The sequence below is a fragment of the Cupressus sempervirens genome, chromosome 2 (assembly GCF_028749045.1).
Source record: "Cupressus sempervirens isolate cs-2001-9-10 chromosome 2, ASM2874904v1, whole genome shotgun sequence".
NCBI lineage: Eukaryota > Viridiplantae > Streptophyta > Pinopsida > Cupressales > Cupressaceae > Cupressus > Cupressus sempervirens.
Window position 1 is genome coordinate 93,558,935 of NC_143119.1, and position 14,433 is coordinate 93,573,367.

The 14,433-nt window shown below is 34.1% G+C and overlaps 1 protein-coding gene across 1 annotated transcript in view; it reads left to right on the plus strand.

The window, feature by feature from the left end:
* LOC149571190 (cyclin-dependent kinase D-2-like) overlaps positions 1-14,433 on the plus strand; it is a 90,027-nt gene that overhangs the window by 50,550 nt on the left and 25,044 nt on the right. The window lies entirely within an intron of this gene.

Below are 14,433 nucleotides of genomic sequence, written 5' to 3' on the forward strand. Positions count from 1 at the left end.
GATCAGAACATATTATGCATTAAATATCCACAGGCAAATTGGTAATGGTGTCCAAGGAAGTACCCACATTTATCAATGCAAGTCCCAAAGAATCAGCAAGAGGGTATCCCTGTAGAACTTGTTGATTTGCCAGAAGTTAAAAAGTTTTTGCATTTAAGTCAAAAGTGTTCGGATTATTTTAAACACCAAGTTAGAAGTTGAATTTGACTTGAAATTTATGTCGAGTTCTATATGTTTCTACCGTTGTTGGAACTTGAAAAAGAGAATCTTATGATTACTTTGTGTTGCATCAAGATAGTTAAGAAGTTGTCATTGGGTGTGTATTTTGAGCTGAAATTTGGTGTTTGATCTGTTAAAGGTAATGGGTGATTTATTTCCAAGCCAAGAATCACACAACCTTCACTCAAGAATCACTTGACAAGATTGAGAGAGTAAGAGTTTAAGGCATGCATAATAGCTAACATTTCTTTTTCGTAGGTAGAGTAATGTTTCTCAGTCTCAATAAGCTTGCGACTTTCAAAAGCAATGGGATAGTTGTTTTGCATAAGCATCACACCAGTTCTTTCTCCTAAAGCATTGCTTTGCAATTTAAAAGGTTTGTGTCTTTGGGATGGCCAAGACAAGACATGAGCTCATTGCTTTTAACTTTCAAAAGCTTTTTATGTTGCATCAATGTCATAACCCGAAAGTAACATACGAAAGATATAATTATATATTTTAGGACACATAATTTCCTTAATTACAAGTATATAAGACAATACAAAATATGTTTCAAAGTTCAAACATATATATATATATATATATATATATATATATATATATATATATATATATATATATATATATATATATATATATATACATCTATGTATGTATGTATGTATGTATGTATTCTATTAGAACCACGAACAAAATATTCGTAACAAAAATATAAATAAAGAAAATAATATCCAAGACTGGACTATTTAGTAAGTAATGAAAAGGAAACAAACTTCTAAGAATAATTTGGGTGAACATTATATGAAGTAGGGAATTCATATTAATGAGTCTGTACTATGTCGCTCATATCAGACATGCAGAGAGATACAAAGAAAATAATGTTAGGACACAAGTAATTATTCTTTGGGACAATGAGAAGCAACCATAAATAATATAAAGATCAAGATACATCATTATGTTAATTATGAGATGGTAATCTGTATTATTTAGAGAGATGGAATCAAAGCTAACCTTGAATGAAATATATGATAACTCACCGCTTAGCTAGAGCTGCGTTGCTTCAAAATATGTGAATTAAGCTATATATCTGAACAGACTACCAACTACAAAGGAGGGAGGAGAAACATTGAACACAAGCGCAAAACAGGATCCTTGAGAAAGGTCAAAGAACCAGTATATGGAAACTGCGAAATCAATGAGCAGTGAGGGGCAACGAGACATCAGAAATTATAGTATGAAACCAGTGAACCAAGAAGAGGGCAACCATTGAATGATAGACAAATAGACATATTCCTCTGATAGAACCTGCCAGTTTAGACACACAAGAGAACTTATAATAGAGAATGGAATTATATTTAACAGAGTGACAGGCACGTAACAGTCAGCTGGTCTAGAAAAGAGAAATATTAATATACATAAGAGTGTTTCCTACCTGTTGGTTCCCAAAACCGTAGATTGGAATCCTATGAGTCTTGCCAACTCGATGCTTGGATATCCAACCGGTTATGGCCAACTTGACAAGATCAACCAATTTGATCTTTTGCACTTCTGGCTGTGCAAGGCCAAGGCGGGTGTACTTTATCCTGAACAAATCACTCCAGTCCAAGATACTTATAACAGATCAATTAGAATTTGAATGTAATGGAAGTTTCCCAAATGGCAAGGATTACAAAAAACTTTTAAACTTGCAAATAATGAATTAAGAATAATAAATGAATATATAAATGTGAAAGTGTTTTAAATAAAGAATAATTATTATGGATTATTGCAACAAATGAATATATTAATTCTTCAAAGGAAAAATATGAAATAATTTCTAGTGTATGGATTATGAATCTTGAATAATATAGAGACCAGTGCCTAAATTTAAAAGGGCAAACAGAGTCAATATTATAAGTTATTACGTAGAACTTTATAAAGTTCTATGCACCTTAACCATAAACAATTTAGTAATCAAGACGTGACAGATCAAATATATAGACGCAAATTTTAAACTAGTCTAGAATGTGCTTTACCTCCTATGGTTGGGAGACAAACCGGACACAGATTCGGAAACAATTAAATATTTCACAGTATTTGCTATAATCAATTTTAAAATGCTATAATTGACCCTATCCACTTATCTATCATACAAATTGTTTATAGAATTTAAAAATAATTATAAAGGACATAATAATATTTTAGACTCTAGAAATTAAAATAAATAATTTTGCTTGCTGATTATGCAGGAAATAAAATTGCAATAAAGACACTCCTTTAAGATGATCCATCCACTGCAAATTTATCCCAGAATTGCATTTTTTTTAATCCAATAATGCAAATCCACGAGCTTTGTTCAATCATTCAATCTTTGCCAAATGTCTAATAATAGCTTGAGTATGAATTTTTTTATTATAAGAAATTGTATTTATTGTCTATTGTATATATTGTGCCTTCATACATATATACTTTGGAAAGATGTCAGGTGCTTTTCAAACATCACACCCCTTCATAAAAAATAATTGATCCCTAAGTTGAACTGTGAAACATATGTAACATGGTTTATTTACAAATTTTAAAGACCACTGTATCTAGAGACGATGAATGGAACGCCGTGACTCTACAGCTGAAAGAACCTCCTGGAGATTTCAATTGTTGCAAATGATTTTATCTCATCCGATCATAGTGACTTTGTGAACTATCTATCTTTCTAACATGTTTCTTTTAATGTACGTTCAAACAAACACTCCTCCTTCCGTGCACACATTCATAAGACCTGCAACAAAACAAAAAACTTTTAGATATGAATCATTACAAAATGATTAGCAGTTCTGTGAAATATGGATGCCCATCAAATTGTAAACCGTTCCATTTATATAAAATTAATTTTCTAATATTGTCATCGATTTTTTTGAAGGACTTCAATATGGCTGAGTACTTTCATTCTTCAACTCCCAACATCATCCACTTTCACCAAAAAATGATTGCACACTTTAATCTTTTCCAGATTTGTCTATTGAACACCATCATGGAGATATTGTTGCTAGATGCTGTTTTATTTCTTACGCTTGTATATTCTACCATTGTTTATTACTCTGAACTCTATTGCTGCTTTTGAATAAACTTCACCGTGAGTGAAATACATTGGTATTTTTTCCATCGTGGCAATCCTGGGTCAGAATTTTCATCACAACATCTGAATGATACACTCTTAATCATCAAAGATTTATTCTCCACATACTATTTGGCGTGTGAAGTTTGTTTTATTGATTTTGGGAGCACTACTTTTGACGTTCGTCTGTCCATGGCCATGTCTAGGGCCTGCACAATAAATTCAGCATGCCACCATAGAGACTCAAAGTGCTATACTTCCAACGTGGGTAGAGGAACCGTTAGATACTAAGCAAATTGTGGGATGGTGCGGTTGTGAAATGGTTGCAATTCTAAGTCAGGCAATTGCAATCTATCTCTTGATCTTCTTGTAACCCAGTTTCTGTAGGAACTATACATAGTTGCTGATACACATATGCACGATATGACTTATTTTAATAATTTTTAAGATATCTTATCTCTTGACGGCTTCGTAGGATATGCAAGATGCACTGCTTGTTGTGTTTGCAGATTCGATAGTCCATGACTTCAGATCAATATGTGATGCATAAATTTGCATTACTCTGATCGTGCTACACCCTCTGTTCAGAATGGCTGATTTCAGAGAATTCACTGTTTCTTATTCAAAGTTTTGTTTTGTTTCTTTGTCAGAAATTCCATGTCTCTTCACAGCAGAGTTTAATGCAGAAAATTTCTGTACGATGATCCTCAGAAGCCAATTCAAAAAACTGATATTCATGGTGGTTCCTAGTGTAATGGTGACAACTGCCTCAATATGATAGAAACATTTCTGGGTCTATGCTTTATTAAAACTCTGTATATTCAAACACAATCGCTACATTGAGATGCCCCTGTACTCCCAACGCTATCCAATTCATGTGACTGGCAAAGAATTGCTGACTGTGTTTTTGTGTGCTCATAATGCAAGTGTATGAAGCTCTGAATGAGAAGGGTGAGATATTTCTATTCTATAAGGTGTCATATCTCAGAATATGTCTTCCAGTTAAGGAAGCAAAAGAATTTGTATTTCTGCAGAATTCATATTTTCAAATCCTTTCATACTTGCTGAGTACGCATGGAGTCTGATATCAATATCAATATTTATACAAAGAGGCATTCTAATTTCAATAATTAGAGAACCTTTTATTTCCCTTCCATAAGGACAAACAGATATATTATCAACATAAATATCCTTAAGCATCCTCAGTCCATCACAGAATGTACCAACCAAAAATATTTTCGTTATAGATGCCAACTCTTATTTACTTCCTCTTGCTGTGTAGGTCTTCCATATCATTTCCAGAATCATTGACGCGTGCCTTTCACATTAACCAATATTGGCTGCTTGATCCATCTTCTTTTGTTTTGATTCAAACTTGTTTGGTTGACCAGCTTGGCAGATCAGACTAAGTTAGATATATTGCTTTGGCAATTCTATTGCTATCTGCTTTGCTATGATGGGCCGTAAAATTACTAAGGCCCTTTTGGCTTGAAGCCTAATATTTGAAAACATATATTTTCAATAAACTCTTCTTCCATCTTCAGCAGAACATCACTCTTAATGACATGCTGGTTTCTAGGACATTAATGATGCTTATAGTTTTATTTGTGTTCGTGAGAATCTGTTGACCTTGATTTCTAACACTATTTCTAAAATGGAGGTCTCCAATTTTTGCAAAAAATCATGGCACCATCACTATCTTCTTGGTGTTGTGTGATTACTGAAAGAGTATTTCCATTCTTGAACTAGCAATCAATTCAACCCAAGCCATAAGATTCGAAAAAATACAGAGTCAGCAATAACAAAGGACTAGAACAAGATTTATATTCCAGTTAATTCCCTTTCTCATGGAACACTATACTTGGCATCAGATATAAATGGTCTGGGATTTCCCTATGGGAATCAACTATGGGTTTGAGGACAAAGCAGCTAAGAATGGTCCAATAAGCATTAAGATATACAGCTGGAGCAACAATACCCACTAACATATAATAGACATTGCAAATACTACACCTGATAAGCAGTCAAACTCAGTCAATTATTGACAACGTAATTTTCATATCTTATAAGAAGTTACTCAAATATAAATCATACTCTTAGATCACTAATAATTATTAATCATATACGCACACCAATTCATATCAAGAACAATAGTCAGTAAATATTATTGCTATCAGAACCGACATTATTTATACATACAAACAAAAGCATGCGTTACTATTCTCTATTGTGATTAATAAATATATGATCATAAAGTAAGAACCAATAAAGAACGAATACATATTGGCCATAGCAGCTAGTCACTATACATAACAATTCCATATCCTTGTGAATTATAAAGATATAAGAAAGTAAGGGTAAAAACAAACAAAATAAAGAAATAGGGCAATCAAAGGGACAATATAAGTTAGATGATCTGGTCATATTTATGACACAAAATAAATCATAGGAAGAGTTTTATATCTTGTGGAGACCAAACCAATATTGGTAGAGAACATCTACTATAGGTGTTGGGTTTCTTTAATTAAGAACTCAGAGATTAGAGGACATTCATTTGAATGCCAAGTTAGGACTTAGAGACTAAGAGGGCATTTTATATGGATGTCGATATTCCAACTTGGAATCCAAAGAGAGATTCGTTATGAATCTCTACAGACAATATGTATATTGTAGTGGTCAAACATATGCATAAGTTAGAAATAAGAGACTTGGTTAGAGGTGGGATCTCTACCAAGTAGTGTTATAAAGTGTATAGTTAGATATCATCCCAAGAGGCCTTAGGAAGACGCTCTTCATATGATGATTTCCTAATCGAGAAGCAATTCTCACCAGAGGGTTAGGTGATTTGAGGAGAGTTTCTTTTGAGGGATTAGGAAGGGTTAGAAAGGGTAGTATTTAGACTAATACTTAATTAGTTCAATATTTCTAACATGTTTTATATTTTAATAAACATTTTCCTATGTTGTACCAACAATTTGTTATAGGGTCTAGCATTCATTCCTTAAACTAGAAGAGGGGACATTATAATCAATCCACCCAAAGGCCCTTTTTTCCTTAAGTCTGTTAGTGGAGCAGATTTATTGGAAAAAACACTTTACAAGGCTTCTACAAAAACTACATTGCCTCACAAATCCTCTAAATTGAGTTAAGAATTGTTGGTTTTGGCCACTCCTTTATTGCTTTAATTTTCTTGTCATCCACACTTACTCCCTTTGCATTGATTTTGTGGCTTAGATAAAGGATCTCTTCTAAGCCAAACTCACATTTTGAACCCTTAGCAAACATGGATTCGTATTCCAAGATACATAAGACTTCTTCAATATGTTGGAGGTGCTCCTTCCATGTCTTGCTATAAATGAGGATTACGTCAAAGAAAATAAGTAGAAATATCCTTAATTGCTTCCGAAAGACATGTTTCATACATGATTGGCAAGTGGCTAGGGCATTAGTGAGGCCAAAGGGTAAGACTTGGAACTCAAAACACCCATAATGACATTTAAAAGTGGTCTAAGGTACATCATCTCTTCTTATCCCGATTTAGTGATATCCCAATTGCAATCAATCCTGGAGAAATATTTGGCCTCATGAAGCTCATCAATAAGTTCAGCCACTCTCAGAATGGGGTAGCAATTCTTAATGGTTTTCTTGTTCAATGCTCTGTAATTTTTACACATTATCATTGTTCAATCCTAACTAACAAGCGTCTCTAATGATGCAAAAGGGCTTGAATTGGGCTGAATGTGTCCCATCTTGATTTCTTTTATAGTATTTTCAATTTCATCTTTGTATTATTGAGATTTCTATAAAGGGTAGCAATTATTGTTTTTTTCTGCCTTCTCTAATGTTATGAAACGTTCAAATTCCCTATTTGGAGGGTAACCCTTGTGGAATATCACCAAACACTCTTTTATGTTTCCTAATGATGAGTTTGATATTAATGTGTATGATTGGATTTTTTGGAGCAATTTTGTTTAGCACCAAGCATTCGACAGCCCACTCTCCTTGCCCATGCCTAAATATTTTTTCTATCTTTTTGCATGAAACTAGCTTTGGAGAACTTTTGGGTATTTCTTCTAAGGTAACTTCTTGACCTTGATGCTGAAATGGATCCTTATGTTACAAAGGTCAAATTTGAAATGCCCTAGGGAGTATATACATGAAGCAACTAGAAATACATTAGTGTCTAGTGGTACAATGTGCTAGGCCACTCGAATGGAATATTTTCCCAATGTGATCTCTTGTTGTGGAATTACATCTAACCAAAGATCTTGTGGTCTCATAAATTCTTTAAAATTCTTGGTCATTAGTTTCATTTTTGAAAGAAGTCTTATAACAATTAAGTAGTTTGATGCCCCCTATCAGCCGAAGAGATAATCTTTTTCCTTGGATGGTACTTTTGATCCTCAAAACTCAATGCTTGGAAGATTGAGTGGATGTGGCTTTCACTCCATATTCTTCATCTTTGTTTTCATGTCTCACTTTCTTGCTTTGCATTTTCTTCGTTTTTTTATTTTTCGAAGTTACTTCTATATTTTGGTCTCTACCCCTCTTCTTTTTACATTAATGTCTAGGTTACCATTCTTTCTTGCATCCGAGTCATGTGTTATTATTACAATTATGTCCTTGTGCCCATCAGCCCTTGCATTCAAAGCATCTGTTCCTTCCTAACTCATCCCTTTCTTCTTTTGCAAGGAGTGCATTGTGAAATCCGTCTTTCTTGGGAATTTTCTTTGGTATGGTTGATTGGGGGTTTGTTACTTGTTAATGAAACTTCACCATAAGGCTATTTGAAAAGGCATCTTCAAGGGACACGTGTCTGAGAAAACTCACTAAACCTTTTAGTGAATCTTTTAATCCCTCCACAAATATATAAGTTTTTCATAATCCACTCGCAAAACTTGGACTAAGATTCTTTGACATTCAGCATTGTAACCTTCTATTGCTCCTTGTTTTATTCGAGTCAACATTTTGATATCTTCTTGGGGGTGCTTTCTATCAAACCTTTTACTGAATTAATACGAGAATTCTTCATATGAGGTGATATTTTGGTGACCTTGGGTGTGGATCCATGGTGCTGCCATTCATGTGCCAATCCCTCTAAATGGAGGATAGCAAGTTGTAGTGAATATTCTTCAATCAATAGGCTGAGGGTGAAATAAGTGTTCAAATTTTACAAGCAAGCATGAGTGACAATTTTTGCAAGTTGTTTCTTTTTTCATTTTATGGTTTAAGTCTTTATTTGGTTATCAGTTTTCCCTTTTAGACATCTCATGTCTTTTAGCTTCACAAAATTTTTAGACTATTATTAATTTCCTAATATCCAACTCAAGACTTGCATAAGCTCTAGTAATATCTTCTTCTTATTTGTAGATTGATCAAATCCTATTTCCTTCGTTGCAGTATCTTCCCTAGGTAGGAAGGGTGCCCATTATTCTCCGAGTGCTTGTAAGTTATGTCTCTTATTATTAAGGTTATTAATTGAGTTCCTCATGTTTTGTAAAGCCCGAAGGAGTCCTTGTTTTGATTTTTCTATTTGGCTCATAAGGGTTTGATTTAGTTTGCTTCTTGAAAGTTCTCATTTCATTGGCTATTTTCTTATTCATGTTCGCTATACTCCCTCTTGTTTGATAGTTTCGCATTAACTATTCTTCACAAGATGGGAGGATTATGCTCTAAAACCAATTGTAATGACCTTTTTTCTATAGCTGCCATCACTTGACCTAGAAAGCATAAATTTAGCACAGATTAGGGTTTGGGTTTGGAAACTCAGAGGGTAAGAATAGACTTGTATTTGACCTAGCGCGCGCCCACACACAATGTAATGTATGCACATCACATAATCAGGATTTGGACAATTTGCAGTCTAACCTTATTATAATTCATCATGAAGATTAATAATCAAATAAATTATCTTGTTGCTTATTTTATGCTGATATCTGAGTACATGAATCTGTTTTCCCTATCTTGTTAACCTCAATGATGGTAGAATTTCTGTGACTAGGGTGTAGAAACAATCCAAAAGCTGGCTCCTTCAAGTTTGTTACCCGCGTTGAGACCCTCCTGAAATGCAACTGAATTACTTTACCACTCCCTTCACAAACTTCCTATCCCCTGAGATCATTAGAGGTGGAGAATCAAATTCATTGTCTAATCTAAGAATTGCACATTACTGACTTTCTACTAATATAGCTGTTTGTTTGTTTGTGGCTATATAAATTTGCTGGTAAATAAGTGCAAATCAGAACCACTGATTTGTTTTTTTTTTTAAATATTAAGATCGTTTACATATCTGGTGCTCCTTAAGAACAACATTTACAACTTATTCAAGCTCCTTTCAAGCAATCACACTAGAAACAACAATTGGAAGACCAAGAGTCACAACTTAGAATCCACTTTTTACAAATGAGACGAATACAACCAATAGAAGATCAAGAGTCACAACTTAGAATTCCACAAAGATGTCCCTCTTGGGATTTGAACCAGGGTGTCCACAATGAGAACTCATTGCTTCAACCAACTAAGCTAAACCCCTTGGACCCCACTGATTTGTTTTTAAATATGATTATATGTTTAATCTGTTTAATGGACTACCTTACATACGCACGCACACATACACACAAAACCTAGTTCCAGGGGCCCAGACTCGCGGGGAACTCACTCTAGGTAAGACACTAGAAACTAGTATTTTGTGGAGCCTTGCTGATTTTTGGCTGAGTCTGAGTCTTGTGTCTATATATAACTAACAAGGAAAGGAAGCTAGATACAAATTAATATCATCTGCTGTGGTTGTTTTGTCCTGTAGATTGCCAGCTGATCCCCAACCATCTAACTAGTGAAATTATTAATTTTTGTTTGGCTTCCTGAATTTTTCCAAATTTGGTGTTTTCTGCAATATTTGATTTTGTTGTTTGTGTTTTTAAAGGTTTTCAGACTTTTTTGTAATTTTTATAATGATGAGTACATATTCATAAATTTGATAACAAATGCCGGTGGAAAATGAATTCAACAAATAAATCCACAACTATGATATCATGTGACTTGATATCTGTTGAAGATCAATATGTTCAAATTCATGGTGGATATTATGCGACTTAATATCTATGGATGTACCATGATCTTTTATGGTGGATATCATGTGACTTGATATCTGTATACACACCATAACTAGAAACAATATCATGAGACTTGATTTTCTTATATATATCTTGAGGATATTACTTTTCATATAAAGAAGAGCTTATAAATATGCACTTTGTCTTCCCTAGCTAAGAGGGAGTGTTAATGCATGTAGCTTCGGTCTGACATTACTGTGATAAGCACATACATATGTATATACGCACAACAGCATGATGCACACGCTATTATGTATATATGCATAAGTATATGCTGTTGTCCCTTCCACAGTCTGCAACCGATGAGATATATATATGTTCTGAGATCATTAAGGCATGATCGAGATTATTTTTGGTTCCTTTGATGTTTAGATCATGATCGATCTATCCTTTATATTGGGCCGCAGATGTAATGATTGGTTATACATTTAGTCACTGTGTTTATGACAGTAACTAATCATGAGTATTAGTTAAATGAACGGGTGCGAGAACGAATGTCAATGTCTCCAATTAGAGATATGGCCATTCATCCTCACACCCCTTCCGTTGGTATTTATTCAATTTGCCTGATGTAATCTTGGCATCGAAATCTATTAATGCAAGCGCTCCAAAAGGATCGAAGATAATTTTGAGTTTGATAATACTTCATTTCTGTTATTACTGCACTAACATTTGCAGATTCTGGAAGTGATTCTAAACATTGGTGTTATTGTTTGTACTTGCAACAAAAATTCTGCAATCAATTAAATCTGGTAATAAACTTTACAGATTCAGCAAGCAGTCTCAAACTCTCCAAAATAGGTTATAGAGTGAGCCCCTACAGATGGCTCACCTATTCATATTGGCGACCTACAAGAACCCAAATGATAGGCCAACCTCTGTTGCGAGTTGAGCTGTTTAGGTAAGGGACATCACAACTGATCTGGCAGGTATGGCAATCAGAAAATTTTAGTTCAATATGCTAAAGGGGATTCCAATAATCACCCAAGATAATGATTGCACTATTCGATGATCCTTGAATGATGAGTTGGATACTTATTTTATATCTTATATATGCAAAGGTCACCTTCCTTGAGTGCACATAAGGCACTTCACTTCTGAAATCGTTAACTCTTCAAGATGTTTGCATCTCTTAATCACATTGATGTGTTCTGATGAATATTATTAATGTTTGGTTATTGACATCTTATTTAATATGGCTGCCTTTCAATGATTTATGTGATTAGTTTGAATAGTCTCTTTAAGGTTGCTGTTGAATACCAAGCCCACATGCCCTGTCCTTCAAATTACTATTGACTATAGTCAAGTATATCATGTAGTTGATATTAACGGTATAACATTGCATTATCTTTACCCTAGCCTTGGTCAAACATTTTACATCATATTAATATGGACGATACTCCACTTATCATTGCCATTAATTCATTTTTTTTAGTCATCGTTTCATATTAAATTTGGTTTTTTTTAATTGAACCTGTATGTTGAATGAGTGTTGGTTGATGGCAAGTTAGTTAGTGATAACATTTATTAATATATTATATCATTCATTAATATAAAATGAATATTTGTAATCTTTCATTTTTTATTGGTAATATTTCAAGGTTGCATTGGTACTTGTACCCATACCCCTGGTACTCGTACCCAAGTATCGGATACACATACCCTAAGTACCAGGTACTTGGTGGAGAGCATCATAGCTAAGGACCTTGATTAAGAGTTCTGATTTTTTTTCGGTGATTTGTTTGCGAATCAGCTTGTTGTTCATCAAGCTTAAGTCAACACCTAATCAATTTGAAACTTTGATAAAATATTGATTAACAATAAACTTTCACTGTTGAAGTCAGAATTTTATCATTTGCAATATGTCATTGCCATATAATATGATCTTCTTGTTCATGTTTAAAGTCTTCCTTCTCTGTTATGCATCAAATCATTTATCAAATAATATTATTACAAACATATAGCAAATCTGAAACAAAAAACAATACATTACATTTGCAAACTTTATCATAGTTCCTGTTTTGAAAAACCACTGTCATGACTCATAATTTCAGATTTTCTATAAATATATAAGTATAATTAAAAATAAAGTTTGACATACCCAGGTACTCTCGTCCCCTATAATAAAAAATAGTCAAACCCTTACTCGTACCTATACCCTAAGTACCCCAAGTACCCCCGTCCCCTATAATGAAAAATAGTCGAACCCATACCCGTACCCTATGTACCCCAAGTACCCCCGTCCCTGTGCAACCTTGTAATATTAACTTTCAGGTTTAAACGAGCAAATAAACCCTCAGGAAAACTAAATGATTTTTATTCCATTTTTCATTAATATACATAAATAACCAACAACAATATGTTTTCCCAATTAATAATACAACCAAATTCCTCAGTAGAATAAATGTTAAGCTCCAATTGTAAATACAAAAATAACACTCAGATTGGAAAATAGAAATAAATTGTAAGCACAAGTGAGACACCTGACATGGCGTCTCCATGGATAATGGGTTTTCGTCCACTGTCTTTTGGATGGAGGGTTTGTGTGCTCAAGCTGGCTGAAGCTGAGCTTTCAATTCTTCAAGAGAAGGAATCTAATTCCAAAACCAATATCCAAGCATGTCCAAATGAGTCAAGCTTTTCCCCTTTAATGCCCAACATTGTGACTCTTCAAATTCATTGGCTTATCCCTTCATATTTCTTTCCATGTCTTTTTATTGATGCACTTTAAATTAATATATGCATCTAATAATAAAGTGACATAATAATAGGCTATTAAATTTTTTGACATTAAAATAAATGATCAAACAAACTTGGAAGGTCATGTGTGATAGCTTGTCAGAAAGATCCCGACCAAACACTCTTAGTCCACTTTTGAAAAAAGCTAAAAGTCTGAACCCAGCTGACTTCCTATAAATAGTAAGTAGTTATTGGGAAAAACCTTGTCAAAATAGCTCCAATTGGCCAGGAACTAGAAATCCCTAGGTCAAATCTCATATTGACCTATGTACTGTCTTGGGTAGCTTGCAAGATCATGGCGAATAGGGCTAACAATGCATTTGGAAATAATGGCTACAAAAAGGGGACATTACATATATTTGAATCTTGATCTAAGTTACTGTATTTAGTCCGCCAATTGAAAATTTCCAATTTGGTTCCTTGTATATGCGAAGTCGATTCGTATTCAATCCCAAATTGCAATTTCACCTTAAAATTCGATGCCAATTCGCTTATATGGACTCGGGTCGAATACTGAGCGAATGTGAAACCACACGGCGAATTTTGAATGAATTTAACACGATTCTAGTTTTGGTTGACTTCAACACAATAGTTTTAATTTATTTTATTAATATTATAATGTAAACTTTAAAGACTAATGATAAACCTAAAAGCATGGCTTGTAAAGTCAATTTTCCAATTAGACCCACGATTTTGTAAAGTCGATTGGTAGAATTGTGAACGCAATACCCAGGCTTGGCTTCACCATTAACGACAGCAACACCATTCACCATTGAAGGCAGCAGAACCAGTCACCATTCACAACAGCAGCAAAGGCATATAGGTTAACGACAAAGGCACCAGTAACCATTAACGTCACCATTCACAGTAGCAGCAAAGGCATATAGGTTAACGACAAAGGCACCAGTAACCATTAACGTCACCATTCACAGTAGCGGCAAAGGCACATAGGTTACAACTACTAGTCAGTCACTAGTCATTCTCTTTTCAATCTAGCCAATAGAAAGGAAGGTAATTTGCCTTAGCACTTTAACCTCACTATGATTTCTTACTATTGGTATATTCAGCCAACATATCACTTCTTACTGCACATAGCCTAGATACATAGTTGCATGTCAACTCATGGTTAGTACAGTTAATAATACTACTACCTTGGGCCCTTCATATTTCACTTATTCCATCTTATCAATGATATCAGATACACTAATGCATTGATTCTTGAGGTGAATTCAGATGTGATTGCTGTTAAAACTTACAACAGCCTTGGTTTCT